This window comes from Lissotriton helveticus, chromosome 6 (assembly GCF_964261635.1).
Source record: "Lissotriton helveticus chromosome 6, aLisHel1.1, whole genome shotgun sequence".
NCBI classification, from domain to species: domain Eukaryota; kingdom Metazoa; phylum Chordata; class Amphibia; order Caudata; family Salamandridae; genus Lissotriton; species Lissotriton helveticus.
The window spans coordinates 323,056,465-323,074,217 of record NC_136067.1 but is presented as its reverse complement, the minus strand read 5'-3'; positions in this window follow the sequence as shown (position 1 = coordinate 323,074,217).

Below are 17,753 nucleotides of genomic sequence, written 5' to 3'. Positions count from 1 at the left end.
ATGAGCAAAGCTCCATTCAGAGTGAGGTGTTGGTAGGCAAATCCCTACCATGGATATGATCAGAGATTTACTACTGTCAAGATCAGAAGTTGCTTTCTATCCCGTGTAAGAAGGGGAGGAACACCTAAAAAATCAAGGGGTGTGCATAGAGATGGAATTATCGATGGATAAGTGAGAAACAACTGTAGATGCCCTTATGTGGCACAATTTTGTAACATCCATGCATGTAAAAATGAGTTTCAGAGCAACGCCTGGGAATCTGCAGGTGTACAGCGTCGGATTGATAACTCGGGCACTTGGGCAATGCCCGAGGGGCCGGTGTCCAGTTCCAGCTGTGGGCTGCTTTATTTGAGCAGTCTGGGGGGTGATTTGGCGGTTTCTGCACGTTGTTCGGATGTGACCAGCAGCCCAGTGGGTGCCTGAGTGGCCTCAATTACCTCCCTTTTATTAAAGGGCAAAGGTGTCATTCCCTTTCTCTCGCTGGGGCCGGCCCATTTACATATGCATATTGAGCGGGGCAGGGGGCCGGAGCAAAAGTGGCCTCACTTTTATTCAGGTGTGTTTCACCAGTGCAAGCTAGTCCGAGCACTTTTTACACCCCCCCCTCCCGCCCCTTTTTTAAAAATAAAAGGTCGCCGAAGCAGAGTTTTGCAAATGCAATATGCAAATGTGGGCCACTTTTTTTTATCTTGCCTGGGACGATTTGTAATCCCAATCCAACCAGGTGACACAGGTTTCTGAAAGGAGTCAAAGATTCGTTTGTGGATTCCATGGTAGTCAGAAGCTTACTCCAAGTGTAGACTTATGTACACTGTTATGAGAGTAACTTTTCAATTAGGGTTGGCGAATCCAGACCCTTGTACAGGACGATGACGCTGTGAGTAGAGATGTTGTCACGGCACCGACAGATGCAAAGGTGTTTGCACCCCAGCCTCCCTTCCAGGCCCGGTTCTAGAGGGTGGGCCGGGTGGGCCGGGCCCACCCAAACATGAGCCTGGCCCACCCAAACAGGAGCCTTGGCCTGAGGCCTGATGTGAGCCGTTCCTCCCCCATCAAGTGTTCGGGCTGGCTCTCCTGATTCAAAGTCAAGAGGCTGCTGCAGCCTCTGCGCAGCCCAGCACAGATTATCGCGGCCCATTGTCACATAGATTCAGATAAGCTTTATTCGATTTTAGTGTAAAAAAATCATAAAAGCATCAACAATGCAAAAATAAACACCGTAACATTTCATTACAAAGTTAATAAAACAATATTAAATAGGTATAACGAATCAGCTAATCAATATCCAAGGGTTTCATTGTCGGTAAAACAACTCTAAAACAAAAAGTCATACATACATACTGGGGATACTTGTCAATTACATCTTACCCTGTCAGTTTAGCTCGAACTTGTGAGTGGCCTCTAAGTGGTGGGGTCTTAAAAATAAAAATTTTTGTCAAGGGTTCAAAACCGTTAAAGGCTAAAAGGTTAGTTCTATGTGACGAAAATATGTGGGGAGCTCGGGTAAAAATCGTACAGATCCCAAATGCGAATAGTGCCAAGTCTTTCTTTGGAGGGAGAAAAACGTAAATAGGGGACGACATTCCTGTTTTTAAATTTAATTAGCACCAGGTCCCCAGCAATGTCTTTGGGCAACGTGCCTAACCACCCCACCCTCCTGACACTCAGGATACCACCATCTAGCTCAGGTGGCAAAGGTCTATTGTTTTGTAGCCAAAAAATGACCTTATTTAGCAGGTCCTGCTGGGATTCGTGTGTACCCTGGCTGAGGGCAGGGACCCCAGAAAGGACAGACACATATGGGGCGGCTTCGGGAGGTAAGTTGATGCGTGGCATTCTTACCGGAGCGGGTCTAGCCACTGTATAAGTTTTTAGCGCAGGTTTTAAAATTACTTTGGGGCCTGTTGGGGTAAGTATACAGGGAGGCTGTATTTGAGTTTCACCGTTCTTACAGATACCAGACTTATGCTTTTCGGGGACGATGGGAGGGTTAGGGCAGACAGATATGGCCATTGTATTAATTGGAGGGGAATACTTTTTAATTACTTCCTCGATGCTGATCAGCCTTTCCCCCAAATCGTTGATTTTTATGACCAAGGGTGAGACGACAGCTAACAACAGTTGCTCAATTTGGGCCAAAAAGGTCAATATGGGGGACAAGACAGGGTCGTCTAATTTGCCAGTGGCCGGGTCCTCCGTTGATGCTTTTAAGTTAGAGGAAGATGATGTTGCGCTGGTGCACAGATTTTGTATACTTGCATAGTTCCCATTGTCAATTTCGCTGGCGTGCTTCTCTCTAATGTTGAGACCCAGGTGCGAAGCGTTTACTTGATTTAGGACTTTATTTACAGGAGGAGCTAGGTCCCGTGGTGAGCCATTAGAAATAACACAGTAAGTGGCCGCAATAGGGGAGGTTATTGCATCAGGGACGTACTTTGTGCCACACAGGGCGTTGAGCTCTTCCCAAATGGACATGATGTCTATGATTGTAATGAAATCGCAACAATAGTCAATAAAGTCAATAAAATTGAAGCATCACAATACCTCCACCAGTAATAGAGTCAAATGGGGTGGCCCGTCCCGTCCTCCTTGGGTCCTCTGAGGGCCACAGAGGGCCCGCCCTTTGCCCGGGCTTCGCCCGGCGTCCCGCGGAGCGGAGCAGAGCGCTGCTTTAAGGCGCCTCCTGGCGCTCTCGTGCAGTCAGAGTGCAGCGCCGCCACTGAGGCTGCCGGGAGATGTAGTCCCAAGGCGGCGGCGCTGTAGGCTGCAAAGATTGACTCCTGGCGGTGGCGGCTGCAATGGGGACTTCCTCGCCTCCCCCCTCCAAGTAAGTATGTCTCCCCCCAAAACGAGAAGAAATCAGCCAGCAGGACCTCTCTCAGATTTCTCAAAGTTCATCCGAAGGCGCACAATTGTGTGAACTGTCTATCCGCTGTGCACCAAGCAGCTAATAAAGCTAACCCAAGCCAAAATTCAAAGACATTACGCGAACGTAAGGTTCCCCCAGTCTGCAGGCTTGCTGAATTGTAGAAATTAGAGTTAGAATTGTCATACAGTATTGCACAAATTATATGAAATGACGAGGTAAGTGTCAGAATGCCAGTATTAACAGTTCAGGCGTTGCAGTGAGGAAAACGAGGGGAAAGCGTGCAGCTGTCAATAGACACTCGTGAAGTTAGCCAATTTTCAGTGTGGAACAAAGCTATCAGGGATGAAGGAGGAATGTATCTATGCCTGAGACAGTGTACCCGTGCACAGTTCGTCTATCGTCTCTCGTCTCTAAAGTCTGAAGCAGCACTCCTCACCTCAACAGTTTAAGGCTCAGGCTCAAGCAACTCCGCAGCAGTGAATCTCCGCGGCTGTTAGGAATGACGGGGGATTTTCAGCGCTGCTTCACCAAACGCCGCATCCGGCAGTTAACAACAAGCGGCACCCCAAATATCGAAGAACACCGGTGTAGCAGGCAGCCCGTAAACAATCACCCGTGGCCAGTCACCGCAGCAGGCATTACAGCAAACTGCAGCCGCCGGTGAGAAACCCCAGCGCAGTGAGCCGCCTCAGCAGGGAGCAGCAGCGCGCCAACAACGATAATCGCCATCAGACTCGCGGACTCGGGGTGGAGCCAGGAACAGGAAACATTGTCACATATAGAATGACAATGGGCCAAAGCCAGCAGGCACAGCATGTGGTGGGAGCTCCGGCCCTGGCGTTAGGGCACAGGTCTTCAAACGGTGGTGCACACCCCCCTGGGGGTCCGTGATTGCATTCCCAGGGGGGCACAACTGCGTCTGCAAGGAAGGAATTGTGAATGAAGATCGCCTGCAAGCGTCGACGTGTATCTGTTGAGTTCACAGGCTGTCTTCTTTTATTTGCAGAAGTTAAACAGCATAAAAAGTTTGCACCTGTAATCCTGAGTGTTTCCTGGGGCGCTGTCAGTGAGTAGGGAGACGGGGCTCGAGGGTAAACACAACATGCTAATAGCTATGTAATTTTTTCATCTTCATATAATTGCATATTTAAAAAAAAAGCGCACACACAGTAAATGAAAAAACAAAGCAAATGGAACGAATTTTGCAAAAATATACTCTTACGTTATAAACCTCAGTTATCTAAAGCAATCACTGCAGATTTCTGTGTCTGACCAGAGAGTCGCCGATTTGAATCCTGGTTTTCACAGTGGGAAATAGTAACTAGTGTATTTATAGAGCTACACGTTCCATGCCTGTGGTAAAAAGCACTATGGTATCACATAAAGAATATATTAGCTCCTCGGCTGCTTTTATGTGTGTTGCTTAATCAGTTGCATAGGGTCCAGTGTCATGAGAGGCCGATTAAAGCCAGGGTCACTGGAATCATGCGGCAGGGAGGACCAAATCATTTGGCAGGGTTGACTAAATTATGTGGCAAGAAAAGGAAAATGATGTGGGGTTATGCAGAACATTTTGTCATGCATCTACTTTGTCATTTTTACATTTGGTAAAAACTATTTGGGCATTGATTTTACCTCATTAATGCTGGTTTAATACCCAAATATAGCAAAAAGCAAAAGAAAGGTGACCAGTCAAGCTTTGCGTAGGGCGTTTCACAGAGAGATGAGAGCACCTTCACTGCGAAAAGATGGGGACAGCACATTGGAGCTCATTATTTCTAAAAGGGAGGAGTTGTGTCCTAATGGCAAGAGCTTCCTACTTTGGAACCTAGTTCAGGTCCTCCTGTCAGCTCAACTCAAATCACTTAATAGTCCAGTGCCTAAAATAGCAAAAATATATATAATAAATTTTATGAACTTGTATTTGTGTAATGTAAATGGTGCTTATTTAAAGTTTCCCAATGCCCTTGGGCCGGGTCTTCCTTACGTAAAACCAAAAAAGTGATGGATAACCTGTTTCAAGATTGGAGTGATAGCCATGGTCGGTAAGTTGTGAAAGAGGCAGAGGAGGTAGGGGGCTAATTAGGGTCTCAGCTATAATTAGTGCAGAAAATAAAATTCCATTGGGGCCCATGAGTGCGAGGGGCTCACAAGAACTAATTTATTGAGAGAACAGGTTTTTTGTCAATTTCTGTTATTGCTTGATGATTTTCCCTATTATATGTTTCACATTTACTGTGGATTATAAGCTACAAAAAAGTGTCCATGATATGATCTCAAAAGCTCTGCCTTTGCTCTCAGCCCTGCCTCTCCTGTTTTACGATCCTTGGAATAAAGTTTTTCAGGGGTCCCCAGCTTCAAAACATTTTGCTTTGGGGGGCCCCATGCAAAAAAGTTTGAAGACCACTGCCTTAGGGTATGACAGTGAGGCCTCACCACGGGAGATGCTGCTACGACGGGCCAGAGTTTTCACTCCCCTTGGAACAGGAAGTGATGAGGGCAATAAACAGGGTTTTGCTCCCTCCCTCCTCGCAGTGGATGGCTGGCCCGACTCCAACTCATTCTGGCCAGGCAAGGCATCCTCACTGCTCTACCAACCTCCCATCTCAAACTCAGGATTTAACCAGAAACCAACCCCCACCATACCTATCTCTTTGAGATGTGGCATTTAATGTATAGGCTTTGTCAGCAGATGCCCTTGGCAGCGAGTTTCCTGGGCCCTAGGGCCACCACAGTGTAACTTTTAAGTTACCTCAGTCAAAGGAGGGTCACCACAGAAAGTGTTATGGTTTTTCTGAGAGACCAAATGTTTGATCATGTACTCCTTCCTTGGAAAAAAAAATAAAGCCCTTTCAATCAAAACCAGAGAAACTGAACATGTTTACGCCATAGTTATTTGTTCAGACAGCACAGTCATTAACTGCTGCCTGCTGGGGTGTATTGATATAACCAGGGCCACTGGAATTATGCACCATTTGGGAGGGAGCATGGCTGCTTGCATCCTGGGCAGGAGCTGAGAAGCCGTGGCACCTGGTAAGCTACATTTAAAAAAAAGATATTATTAAATTACCCCCCCCCCCGCGTGACCCCTCTCCCTCCCCCGCGAGTCATGCCGGACGCAACTAACTCAGTGGCCCACCCAAATACACCATTGGCCCACCCAAATAAAGATTCCTGGAGCCGGGCCTGCTCCCTTCCGTGTTTTGCATACTTCAGGGGTGTGATCTAACACGTTTCTCGTTAGATTTCCAGTCTATCTGTTTTTCAAATACTAGAACCATTAGATTAGCATATGTGATTCTTATCTTTTCGGTACGGCCATAAAAAGTGTAGAAATTAGTTTAATCATATATGAAATTAGATATTTTATGAGCTGGGAGTTCAGTCTTGTGCTAACGCGGGATTACTGGTTACTAATTATCTTACCAAATCCCAAACTATGTCGACTGAATCGTTGGTACCTGTCTTTGAGTAAAAGGTAATCTCGCAATAAGTCAATCAATTTAAGAACTTACACCACTCTAAATGACCACTGACCAAATTTAAGTTTTAAAGTTTTAATATAAAGTCAAAGATAACTGAAGATACAAACTTCTCAAAATGAGATTCAAAAGGTAAATTGGTATCACTATAAACATGAACTTCTTGAATAATCTAAGTCTGAAGAACAAAATAATAAGTACAAGCTCAAAGACCATAAGGGTTGTCAAAATAGATATAAGTTGCAATCTCAAAGTCATTACAGAAAAGAAAATTTAGGTTAGTCTGTCCCTACACTATTTTAAATGACATCCCTACTTAGCAAGATCTTAACCCTCTAGGTGTCAGCCGTGGTGACTTCCTAAGAAGATCACGCACTTCTCTTTGTCTCTTCTCTGATAATGGGTCTCTCCTGATCAGCCTATCTGCCTACCCATCCGCTTCCTTAGGCTCCCAAAATCATCTGCTCTGCTCTCCTCCCGGGTCTCTTTCCCTAATACCAAATCACATTTCTGATAGGAACGCCCCTTGGGACGCCCCTCACGTGGTACATCTTTGCGCGGTAAACTCCATGATGGTACTCTTGAAGACCCTCGTTATAGTTGACCTTGGTTCCCAGGCTTCTTCTTCAGTGCGCTGATACCCCCTGAAATTCCTGGAAACTCCTACAGGCCTGCGCAAGGCGCCACTGAACAAAGTCCCTTTCATTCGAGCTGATTAGGACCCTCGCACCTGCATACAGCTCGTCCTGCAGTGGGCCTCAAATTCCAGACTCCACCATATCTTTAGTCATAAAACACTCTCAAAGCTCGGTGCTGGACACCTCGCGACCTCTTCTCTAACGAGCACATGACGATTTACACGACATGACATTATCTCCTCTGGCCTACTTGATTTACATGCAGCAGGTCCCTGCACTCTTAAAACGTTAACTTGATTTAAACAGCAAACATTCTTAACTAGCATACGTTTCTAAAATAACACATCTATAAAGCATATACTTTTAACCCTAAGTTCAATAGTACATTTTGGAAGAACCATGTCAACCTTATCTCACATTAATTTAGCAGCACGTTCAGGTTTGCTGTGAATTGCCCTAAGGCCTACACATAATACTGGATTTTCAAAGTTACATTTAATTCGGACATGATTCTTTTAACATGAGAACATGAGGTTTTCACATATATTCCAACATTTCTACATTAATCTCACACCGTTATAATTATAGTTACTCTACTTAACATTCTATACATTTCACTACTGAATATAAACCACTCTGTATATTTCACTCCTGGATATAAAACACTCGTGTGCAAAACATGTTTAAACTAACTACGTGCTTGTAAATATGGCGTACTTATACATTTTTTCAAACTTGTGCTCTCTCAGTCCCCCCTTTGATGACCTTCAGGGGTCATCATCACCAAGACACTAAAAATGTAGAACCTTTTAAAGTGAAGACAGGGCAGTTCCACCTCTTTTCATACTCTCTAATGCTTTCAGACTCTTATATTGAGTGTCCTGCATCGCTGTCAACTCTTCTTCCTGTTTCTTCATAGCTCTCCGTAACCTATTTGCTCTATAACATTGATACAAACGCACCAATCCCCACAAAGTGATTACACAAATCACAATTATGATGATGGGTTTCAATATGTACCAAACGATACCCTTTCCTAAGTTGGCAAACCAACTTCCAACTTTACCCATTCCATGACCTACTTTTTCCCACACATTTACCTTTGCTAGGTCCTCAATTTCGTAGTGTATGGCAGTGATATTTTGTATATACTTCTCTAGAGGTTTTGAATTGTCTGGAATGTAAGTACAGCATTCCTGGACCTTCAAGGCCTTACAGACTCCTCCCTCTTTTGCTAACAGAACATCTAAAGCAAGTCGGTTCTGAAGAACCATTGCCCTAATCGATTGCATCTCACCTTCTATCAGCATCAATGATCTTGCAGTACTAGCAGATAGCCTATCTACGACTGTAGCTAACCTCCTAATTTTGATGTCATTCATTATCAATCCTAAGAAAGGGAATGCAGCACCGAGTACATCTCCAACTACTTCTGCTGCACCTAGCCCTCGCTTCCATCTAGTTGATATTTCTTTCTTAGGCACGTCTAAATTCTCAACATGATATATTTTAGGGAAGACAACAGCCAGATAGCATGATCCGTACCAATTATCTGGTAACTTCACATAGGCACTTCTTCCACATACAAAATATACATTTGGTATTGCTTGCTTCCCTTTCAAAAAGTTCTTAGAGTAATACTCCAATTGAAAGGCATGTTCACAATGGACTTGACCTACATAAAAGTTTTCATAATATGAGTAACTCCTGTGAATGCACAGTTTTCCCCGTTTATCCTTATCCAAAGCAATTGGACCAATACTACCTTTTCTTTGATGTGCCCTTTCCTCCTTGGTCCAATCTGTTTCCCATTGTCCTGATGCTTTCAAAATCTTCTGCCTCCTATATCTAGTATCTACCTGTGCTATAAACTTTTTCTCAACTTCTGATATTTGACAAGTCAGATTGTTCCTTCGAGCATGTGAAGTATCTAACGTTTTCCATGGAATAAACCATTTGTGTAATCTGTCTTCGCTTTTGTAGTAGTCCCATTTGTTCAAATGCTTGAAATTCGGAACCTCTGGCAATGTCGAGTCGAAATTCGAGAAATAATACTCGAATCCTTCTCGTCCATAAAACATGCTCAACAATAAACTGCACGTTATTCCATATGTCAACGGAAGATGATGGTATCTGATACCCTCCTCCACTGAAGCTGGTAATTGCATACAAACGTAACAATCCTTTACTTCCATGGCATCAACATATTCATAAAGCAATTTAGCATAAGCATTTGACTTGTAATTTCCCTGTGACTCGTCGGTGTGAAGCCTTTTTATTTCTGCATCTAACAATGCTTTGTCTTTCTCATTGATGTTTCCCTTCTCTTTAATAATGGTAGTTTTCGGTGTTGATACTCCCTTATCCTCCTTAACTGCGGTTTCATCCCCTTCGTGTCCCGCTAGGAATGAAACAGTTACCACTAAAATTATAAGAGAAACCACTACTCCTAAAAGTGTAACAGCTATACATTTTGCCCTGCGGTTCGGGTTGCCAGCCTCCATGTTCTCAAACAGTGTAGTTTTTGACTTTCTTCCAGCATTCACTTCCTCTTCTTTTCAAACAAAGTCTTTCTCTCTTGCAATGTCTTTCTTTGAACACTTGGAAGCTTGACAATTTGTTTCCGCAAAACAGTTCAAAGTCCAGTAGAAAATAGACAACCCTAGCCCTTCTCCATCCACTAAAATGAAACCCCTATCACTTTTCTTCTTCCACTCGGCGCTAGGTTATCTTGCAACAAGTTTTTACAATTTCTTTTCAACAGTCTTATTTTCGTCTGAAGTTATGTATGACTCAAGGAGTGACACTACGTCTTCATAAATGTCCATCCGAAGTATCATTCCCTCAGGTTCTGGGCAGTTCGTCCCACAACATGGAAAGTCAACTTTTTCTAGGATTATTCTCCTTATTTCGCTCAAGACAAGTGGACGGACAAAATTGAGAGTTAGCGTTTTTTCAATTTCCACTCCTGGTACTATCAGTTCTACATCCACAATTACAAAGGGGTCCGTTCTAATCAAGATCACTTTCTTCACCTTTCCAGTTCTGCGCCCCTTTGAAGACATTCACAATATGGTATTAATCCACAACAATAAGCGCTCCTAGCATTTCTACTACTCGCTCAAGCATTTCCAAACGAAGAAGAGTTCCCTCCAATATTGGATATCGTGAACAGCAAACTGGAAACTCAACTGTCTCTAAAATCAATTTTCTTATTCCACTCAGGAGAGCAGGATGAACGATGTTGAGTGTCAGCAACCTTTCGGTCTCCGCTCCTGGCAGTAGAAACCTTATTTGCACTGTGATGATCGGGTCAGTTCTGATCAGTTCCACTTCCCTGATCCTCCCTGTTCTGTGTCTCCCAGACATCTGCAACGAGGTAGGTCCAGTCGGGAGTAGAGTATCTTCTACTAGGCACTCGCACCCTCCTTGATCTTCTAAGACCCTCCTCGGCTTGATCCTGGATATCTTCTTCTGGATCTGAGTCTTCGGATATAGGAGTAAGCGTTTCTTCCTGGGCCGACCTCAAACTTAGCCTTCTTCTCCTTGTTGGCCAAGTGGCAGCTCCAAGCCTTATTCTCCTATTCCTTGTCCTCCCACTTGGTTCTTGGACGCTCCGATACGGATCTGAGTCTGAGTCGTATTCACTTCTGCTCTCCCCTTCAGTTGCGTCTTCTGTCTCACTGCCGTCCTGCCTTCGCTCTTCTTCTGAATCCGTTGCGTTCCCAACTTCTTCTGACACCCCCTCAGCCGCCTCTATCCCTTCTTGCGACTCTTCTTCCACTTCCGGGCTTTCGTCTGGGATGGGAGCTGTTCCTTCTAGAGGTGCTGGAACTCTTCTAGTATGGGATGCATGGATCCAATTTGGCAGCCCCCCGCACTTCACCGCGGTGTTCGTTATCAGGATTACCTGAAAGGGCCCACGCCAGCGAACATCTAGGCAGTTCTTCCGGACGTGTTTTTTAACTAAGACCCAGTCCCCTGGGTTCAGGTCATGACACAGGTTCCTCGCTGCTGGAACTTCAACTGCATGCACCTGAAGGGACACAGAATGGATGGCGTCAGACAGTCCTTTACAATAATCCAAGATCAGATCATCTGTAATATTCAATAGAGCAGTAGTTGGAACTGTAGGAAGTCTCATGGCCCTCCCCATCAGGATCTCGTGGGGAGAGAGACCTGTCCTCCTATCAGGTGTGCTGCGCATGCTCATGAGCACTAAAGGAAGAGCATCTGGCCAACTCAAGGATGTGGATGCCACTACTTTAGCCAATCTATTCTTCAAAGTGCCATTCACTTGTTCCACAATTCCTGAAGCTTCTGGTCGATAACTACAATGCAGCTTTTGATCGATATTCAGTGTGGAGCACAACATCTTCACTATTTCGCTGTTAAAATGTTTTCCTCTGTCAGATTCCAAAGAGGCAGGCACCCCGAAGCGCGGTATCAACTCCCTGAGCAACAATTTAGCCACTGTGAGTGTATCGCACCTACGTGTAGGGTACGCTTCAACCCATCTGGAAAATACGCATACAATCACCAACACATACCGAAGGCGATTGACTCTTGGCATTTCGATGAAATCTAGTTGCATTCTATTGAAAGGCCCCCCCGACATCCCAATGTGACTCAGTGTGACTGGTGTTCGTTTGCCTACGTTCAGCTGTTGGCAAGTAACACATCGCTTACATACTGATTCTGCTGCTATTCTGAATTTCGGGCAATACCAAGTCTGCCTAAAAACTCTCATCATAGCATCCCTTCCTAGATGTACTGGACCATGTATTTCTCTCGCCATGGGATTAGCTAATTCTTCAGGTAACACAGCTCTCCCATCTGCTGAAACCCAAAAATCCATTTCACTTCGCACACAACCTGCTATTTCCCATGCCTTTTTCTCTGTTTCAGGTGCGTTCTCCTGCATTATTCTTAAATCCTCCCAAGTGTCTACAGTTTCTAACATCATACTTAATTCAGTCTTTTCTTCTGCACCTTCTATTTCCACCTTTGAGAAAGAATAACTTTGTTCCGCACAATAGCGTGCGACTTCATCAGCATATCTATTACCTTGTGACACAAAATCTGTATTCTTAGTATGAGCTACACACTTCACTACCGCGATGTCAACAGGACCTTGTAATGCTTCTATCAGCAATCGCACAAATTCTCCATTTCGAATGGGCGAACCAGAGGAGGTCATGTAACCCCTCTGAGACCACAACTGCCCGAAATCATGAACCACACCGAAACCATATTGGCTGTCCGTGTAGATGGTGACTCTCTTTCCATTTCCTGCTATGCAGGCACGAGTTAGGGCAATAATCTCTGCTACCTGTGCGGAATGTACTCCTTCCAGGCAAGCGGCTTCCACAACTCCAGTAATGGTACAAACAGCATAAGCTGCTCTCAACCGACCAGTATCGTCTCTTAAACATGAGCCATCAACAAAGTAAATTTCATCGGGGTCTGACAATGGCTCATCCACAATATCTGGTCTGGGTTTCGTGCATAGTTCAGTCACATCAAGGCAATCGTGGTCTTCACATCCTTCGCCTTCTATTACCGTAGGTAATGGCATCAAAGTAGCAGGATTCAAGACAGAGCATCTCCTGAGAGTCACGTTTTCTGCGGCAAGTATAACTTGCTCGTAAGGCGTGAGCCTGCTATTGGTCAGATGCTGCGTCTTCGTCCTGGTCATTAACAATTCAACTGAATGTGGTACATACACCACTACTGGATGTCCCATCACAATACTCTCGCTCCTTTCAATGCTGACACCCGTTGCAGCAACGGATTTGAGACATCCGGGCAACGCTGCGGCTACTGGATCTAATGTAGCCGAAAAGTATGCAACTGGTCTACGGGCATTACCGTGGGTCTGTGCCAAGACTGACAAAGCACATCCCTCTCTCTCACAGCAATACAGTGAAAATGACTTCTCGTAATCGGGCATTCCCAAAGCTGGGGCACGACACAAATCGTCTCTCAGCTGTAAAAACGCCACCAGACATTCTTCATCCCATGGTACCGGATCACTCACCTCCTTGTGCGTCAGTTTCTGTAAGGGCTTTGCTTTCAGTGAAAAGTTAACTATCCACTGTCGGCAGTAACCCACCATTCCTAGGAACATTCTAACTTCTCTCTGTGTTGTAGGCGCATTCATTTTCATTATCGCCTCAATCCTCTCCGGGGACACCTTACGTTTCCCTTTTTCTAACCTGTGCCCTAGATACTGTACTTCTGTCAAACAATACTGCAACTTGCTCGGAGATACCTTATGTCCATTTTCAGCTAAATGATTCAGTAAGGCAATTGAATCTACTTTACAAGCTTCCTCTGTTTCTGACGCAACAAGTAGGTCATCTATGTAGTGTACCAGAACCGAGTTCTGTGGCAGTACTAGATTCTCAAGATTCTTCTTCAGCAACTGATTAAAGATGGATGGGCTATCTGTGAATCCTTGTGGGATTCGACACCATGTTAAAACGCGATCTTCCATTTTAAAAGCAAAAAGATACCTGCTCTCTTCATCCAATGGGATTGAAAAGAAAGCCTGACAAAGATCTATCACTGTGAACCATTCTGCTTGACATGGTATTTGAAACAATATCACTGATGGATTCGGTACCACGGGACAACATGAAACGACTATGTTGTTAATCTTTCGTAAATCCTGTACTATCCTGAATTTCCCACTAGGTTTCTGCAAACCCATAATCGGGGAGTTACAAGGACTACCCACGATTTCTTTCAGTATTCCCTGCTGTATCATTGACTCGATCACAGGTTTTATTCCCGCAATCGTTTCCTGGGACAATTTGTATTGAGGCGTTCTTGGAAACTCAACATTTGGTTTTACCAATATTTTTACCGGTTCTACCCCTTTAATCAATCCTATTTCCTCTCCTGTGAAATCCCATACCTCTGACGCCACTGCATCTCGTAGGTCTTGGGGAAGATCTTCTATTGTCAGAGTAGGATATAGTTCTACACAAGATTTGGAATTGGCCACCTTAAAAGTAGCATCTTCGTCGGTAGTCTGTACCTCCACTCCTTGCGGGGTGCAGTATATGGTGCAGTTCAATTTGCACAACAAATCCCTTCCTAACAGACATACCGGACTCGAGTCACAAGCCACAAACTGATGTTCGTTCATGTGGTTTCCAATTTTCACAGACACTGATTCTGTCAAGGGACTAGTCATTCTTTTATTTGCGACTCCTACCACTTGAATTGTTTCCCCTGACATTGGCAAGTCTGGAACTACCGCTGATCTCAGAGTCGAACGAGTAGCCCCAGTGTCCACTAAGAACGTAGTGGGACACCCTGCCACTTCTGCCTCAACAAATGGCCCTCTCTGATCCACTTCTAGAACTGCCCCGAGGGTACAGTCCTCTTCACTGCTCACCCGTTGTCCTGTCAATGGATCAATGTAATAACATTTTTCTTCCTCGATAAACAGAGGCATTTGTTTAAAGATTTTTCCTCCAGCTGCTATCTTCGGTGGCTGTGGGAATTGGGCCCGTGGAGCCGAAGTCCCCCCTTTGGCCACCTTACTGCTCGGAACTGTCACCTTTTGCACTGGGTCTTCTTGGACCTGCTCTTCTACTTCTAGCTCTCCATTTTCAGGGTTAAAGGGACACTCGCGTCGCCAATGCCCCACCTGGTGACACTGATGACACTTTGTCGTTTTCTTTAAAGTGGCAAAGTCTATCCTAGGTCTCTGCCCTTCTTCATTATCTTTGCTCTGACCATTTGGTTTTCGTCCCATCCCCTGCTTCTGCTGGCCACCCTTCCCAGCGGACTGCATTTGCACCACCATCAATTTCTCCTTTAGATTCTTGGCTTTAGAATCTATCTCGTCACTGCAGTACCTCGCATATCGCAAAATCTCATCTAGTGGTTTGTTCTGCCAACAGATTAAATGTTGCTGTATCATCAAACAAATATCAGGTCTCAACCCCAAGACAAACTTTGACACAAACTGCCCTATATCTTTGGGATCCATTACATCTAGTCCACTGTATTGCTTGAATGTTTTCAATAATCTTTCATAAAACTCGTGAACTGTCTCCTTGGGTTCCTGCCTTGTTCGGTCTATTTTTACCCAATCTATGTCCTGTGGTGGTACCTTATCTTTCAGCCATGCTATTACCCTTTCATACTTTCGCATGACAATCTCAGACGGTCCATTAGTCCGAGCATCCCTCAATGGTTCAGCATTTGGCCATTCGACACTAGTCTTACAAGGGGTCCACAGATCAGATGGGACCACGATGTCAAACAACGTGTTCAAATCAATCCACAATACTTTCGAGATTTTGACAAACCTCTCTACCTGTTTATACCATTCGACTGGATTGTCCCGCAACTTCGGAAACGAGTTGGTAAATGCAGCTAAATCTCCTCTACTCCAGGGCACATGTACATAATTTCCGTTTGATATCTCTCGCAAAGGGAATGCCTCCATCTGCATTACCCTTCCCTCAGGGGTCATCACATTTGTACTTCGCCTAACTGTGCCCTTTTTCGACCACCTTTCTTCCCATTTATCCAGTTCCCTCCACACTCTTATCCCTGATACTAGCTCTCTTATGTGTGTTTTTAATCCAGTAGTTCTCTTCTCATCTAGATCTTGGTCTGCGTACTGTAATCTGTGGTTACTCTGTAATGCCCTTGTCCTAGACAAATCCACGGCATACCTGTCTGCCAAATCAGTCAATTTCTCATGAAACGCTCTAGCTTTCCTAGTAATATCCTTTGCCATGAACAATAACTCATCCTGTTCATACAATTCTATCCTTTCCAAAGGCAATGTTCCATCTATTATCTCATCAACATCTGATTTTAAACTAGTAACATCAAGCCTTTTTGCCTTAATTTCAGCTTTCAAGACACTCAATTTAGCTCCTCCATCCGCATCTCTCCCATCCCAGCTCCGAGATCTACGTTTAGGTATTGGTGAATTATAGGGAGTCCTCCCCTGTTCCCATCTCTCTAAGTCCCATGCCTTTCCATCTTCTCGGGGTGGGTGGTGAAACACTCCTTCATGCCTCCTAGCCTCTCTCTCCCCATCCTGGCTAGTTTCACGGGATGCAGGGTAAGATGTTCCATTACTCCCTCTTTCTTCCCTACTTCCCTGTGATTCCTGATTATTCGAGGCGTGGCGGGACCTATCGCTGTTCTCCTTTCTCCAATGTTGAACGTCTTCCCCAAGTGTATGATGAAGGCACCTAAACCTATTCTGAAAAGCCCGTACCGCCTCATCTCCTCCTTTCCCCCAGAGACGGGACATTTCCTCACATTCTACAATCCTAGTATTTTGTTCCGGCTGTTCTCTCTGATTTGTAGGACATGCATCCCCTCTATTCTCTTGACTTTGGCCTTCCCGGCCCTGACTGCTTTCGCTGGCCCCACAATGAGATACAGTCCCGTTACCCCTGCTTTCCCACTCTGGTTCTGTTCTTGTCCTGTTCCTTGGAGATACTACGGACCCGTCCCATTCCCTCAAATCAGCTCTTAACTCTGAAAAAGATCTTGGCCGTGGTCCCCTTAGATCCATTGGTCCTCTCGGACCTCCCTGTTCTGAATTGGGACCGACAGTTGTGTCTAATGGGGTGTTCCATGTTACCGAACCTGGCAATTGTTTCCATGCATTTGTCACATTATTCCTCCTTTCCATCTCAATCCTTTCCCTATCCAATTGCCTTTGTTGTTCCCCTCTATCTCTCTCAGAATTATAGATCGAAACTATGGGTCCTATGGTAACAGGCACTTGAAGAGCGTCTGGCAATCCCACAGACTCAACCCTTTCTGTGGTTGGCGTTTTCTGCACCACAAACCTTCCCACTACACTCTGTACAGTGTTGTTTGGAGGTGTTTCTCCGCCTTTGATAGGTGTCCATTCCGATATAGGGAGTGGTGTATATCCCTCTATGTCATTTCCATCTTCCCTTGCGAGCCCTCTATCTTCTATTAACCCCACTCTCGGAGGTGGTCTATCCATTAACAATCTGTTTATCAGATTGTCCTCCGACTCGCTTTCCTCGTCTTCTTCCATGAGGTTTCCTCCTCCTGACACCTCCCTCATCGGATACATTTTCTCCACCTCAATAGTCTGTACCCTCCAACGCTTTTCCTCCTCATCCCATTTGGAATCTCGCACTGCCCTTACCGATCGCGTCAGTCTTTGTTGACGCCTGTTCAAATTTCGGTCGTGTGCAGCCTTAATCCATGCATTAAGAGCCTCAAACTGTGTTGGTCTGGGCGAGGGTTTCAATGAGGACATGGTTGCTTTTAGCCGATGTAACACCTCTAACTTAAACGTTCCATACTTCGGGAACTGCATTTCCTCATTTCCTCCCGTAAGCTTATTCCAAGCCCCAATCCATAGTATGGTATGCAGCCCAACATTCGTTGCCATATAATGAGCTGGCGTACCCTCTGGGGGAGCCTCTTCCCCGTAATAATGTTCACTTCGTTTACGTTTAAAAATCCCTTTCAAACACTTAAAACACTTCATGATTTCTCTTTTCTCCGCGTTTGTTTACTTCCTGATGACACTCCACCAATCTCAGCGCCGTTCTCACTAACTGGCCTATCCGTACGCGACTTTCCTCCGACGTCACTCTAGCCGCCCAACCAGAGCGCGGCTCTAGCTAACGTCACACCAACCACTCAATCAGAGCGCGGCTCTAGCCGACGTCACCCGTCCCCCTTCGCAGCAGTTCCCCTCCTTTCTCAGCTCGTCTCCTCGGTCATGCA